General features: G+C 39.9%; 1 non-coding gene across 1 annotated transcript; it reads right to left on the reverse strand.

Moving 5' to 3' along the window:
- Positions 1-2,157: 2,157 nt before the first annotated feature.
- Positions 2,158-2,277, reverse strand: LOC122080491. Its single transcript, XR_006140783.1, has one exon. It is a non-coding gene; the product is annotated as a small nucleolar RNA snoR111 (small nucleolar RNA).
- Positions 2,278-2,898: the final 621 nt, after the last annotated feature.

A 2,898-nucleotide genomic window follows, 5' to 3' on the forward strand; every position in this document is an offset into this window, starting at 1 on the left:
GGCTCTCCACCCATGCATTGATTGTTGGTTGACATGTTGCCATTGGATTGGTCATTCAAGATTTTAAGGGGGTTTTACCTAAAAAAAAAAGGATTCTAAGGGAGTGTTAGTATGTACAATTAATAAAAAAATCCTCACCTAAGTCATAGAAGCTAGTATACATGAGAGTGACTAGTCCTTGGAAATATGGGCTCTCCACCCACTCTATAGTTGGTGACAAGTTTTTGCATCATGTACAACTACTTGAGTATTGCAAAGGCTAGTTTATTAACTTCCCATGGTAGGATAGGTAACCAAAGAGGGAAAAAGGGAGAGAATTGGAGAGTGTGTGTGTGTGTGTGTGAGAGAGAGAGAGAGAGAGAGAGAGAGAGAATAGTTTATTGTACAACCCATGTTCCAAGGCTATCCCATAGGGTGGTTATAGGTTACTGGACAAAATTCCAAGGCTAACCATGTTTAAATGGTTATTTGTACAATTAGGGGCATGAAAGGGAAATGAGATCGCTCTTCTTCAAAGAGCTTATTGACAACACCATAGCTAGGAGCACCAAATTTCCATTTAGTGTTCTTCTCTCCTTCTCCCAAAATATGAGAATTGTCCTTGTCTCCCTTCACTACTGCCTCAGAACCACTTGAGGTATCCATGTCTCTACCGAAATCTCAAAGGGAGATGGAGAGATGGGCTAATACGCAGGAATGAATAGCATATGTATAGGGATACATGATTCAGAGCAGGGATTTAAAATTCAGATTAGATAGTCCGGAATGGCTAATTTGGATCGGACCAATCCGATATGGATACCAGTGGTTAGTGTGTTTTTAAGGAGGTGAGGTTCCTCTCCCCTGCGAGTAACCACCCCACCCCATTTCACACCATCCATGGGGTGTGGTCTCCACAGTCCACACCCTTTAAAGGTGGTCCTCACACCCCAAAGAACAGTGTGAGATGGGGTGGGGTAGGGTGGTTGACTTTAGGGGAGGGAATCTGGATCGAACTAACTTCAGGTTTTTAAACATTGATTTGAATCATTGTCCAGGGATAAAAATCGTTTGCAATTCCTTATCCGTGCAATACCCCCTTCAGATGGTGACACATGGATAAAATGATTTGAATGGTTCAAATTAATCTTACATTGATCTAACTTTAACTCATTGATTTGGAGTTAGATCAATATAGGATTAATCTGAGCCGTTCGAACCACTTTGTCCATGCGTCACCCTTTCAAGGGGGTATTGTACATAATTGTACAAGATTAGAATTGTACATGATTTTTATCCATTGTCCAGAGTCTTAAGGAGAAGAGAAGAGACCAAGGAATTGAGTGAGTATTCAAAGTTCCACATCAGGTGCAATGCCGTGCCCGCCATTGCTTTGAAGCTAATATATTACTCCATTTGTTTAGTCTTTTTTTCTGATTTTTGTCTTTTTTTGTCTTTTTTTGGCTGTGGTGAAGAGACTATAAGTTTTTCTTTTTTTTGGTAAGGGAACATTCCATTAAGTGACAAGAGGATGAATCTGAATTTGCTTGAGGCTATTACATGTTTCTCGCGGATTAACCTAACAGCATGTTCTTTATCTGACAACCCTCAGCCATCTCACCACCCAAAAAGAGTTCTCTTTCAGGAAAAGAGAAATGAAGGGGAAAGGGTAGGCTGAACTCGGATGTATACGCATTAAAACCTGAAAAGAGCTAAAGATTGGGATGTAAGAATCTGTAAATCTACAGTTTTCAACCCTTTGCCAGATACAAACCAATAATGATCAGTAATTTTCATAAATTGAAAAAATAATACACAGAAAGAGGGAAAAGGAAGAAAAGATGCAATGAAAACAAGCCTAATAAATCTGTGATAATCAATTTCTGTTGACAGGAAATATCACTGAAGCAGCGCGAGACTTCGGAGGACAAGAGGTTGAAATTTGGAGGGAGACGTAACCCAAGCAAGGAAACTCCCCCCTGAGAACCCCTCAGAGAACCGTATCTCATATCGTACTGAAAAAGCACTTGCCGTTATCGTGGCTGTGGATCCTCCCTCGTATCTCTTTTGGCCGTTACACACAATTTTTGGTTCAGACCCCGTAACAATTTGGTCCTGGTCCCTAGAGTTTTTTTTTTTAAAAACTCATCAAAATAAGAATGGAAAGACTAAAAGAAAATGTTGACGAGCAACAATCGAATCACCAGTCGAGGAATGGGCGACTGAAACGATATCTCGCCTACCATTTTATATTCCTCCGCTTCAATCATCGAGAGACAAATGTTTAGGCCTCCTTTTTTTCGCTAAAATTTCATTGTATTAAAAGAAGGGGAAAAAGAATATACGAAGACAATAACACATTTGGAATCTGGAAAATTCTACTCCACCTTCGGCATTGCCATCAGCAGAGAAAGAACTCACACTAGAAACCAAATCACAAAAATTGGAAATAAAAAACAAAATACATTAAAAGAAGCGGTATCTAGGCCGAGATTGACCATCCACTTCCAACTCTATAGCAATCAGCACAGGCCAGGATTGGATAGGAGAAGAAACTTCGAATTTTGCTGCTGTTTTTGCCAAGAAATCAGCCACAGGATTTGCTTCCCGCATACAGTGAGTGATTTTCCAGGTAAGAGAATTCAAATAGGAGGTTAAACTCATCCACCTCTGAAGACAAAACCAAGGGATTCTTCCCTTAGATATAAGTAAAACTACAGCTACTGAGTCACACTCAATCCACAAATGAGTAATACCCATATCTCTTGCAAATTCCAGCCCAGTAATAACAGCTATCATCTCGGCTTCAAAATTTGTGTGGACACCAAGAAAAGTTCTGAAAGACTGTAAAATTTCTGAATTTTCATTCCGAAATATTTCACCCGCACCTGATTTTCCTGGATTTCCCAAAGAGCTACC

The sequence above is a fragment of the Macadamia integrifolia genome, chromosome 5, assembly GCF_013358625.1.
Source record: "Macadamia integrifolia cultivar HAES 741 chromosome 5, SCU_Mint_v3, whole genome shotgun sequence".
In the NCBI taxonomy this organism is placed as follows: domain Eukaryota; kingdom Viridiplantae; phylum Streptophyta; class Magnoliopsida; order Proteales; family Proteaceae; genus Macadamia; species Macadamia integrifolia.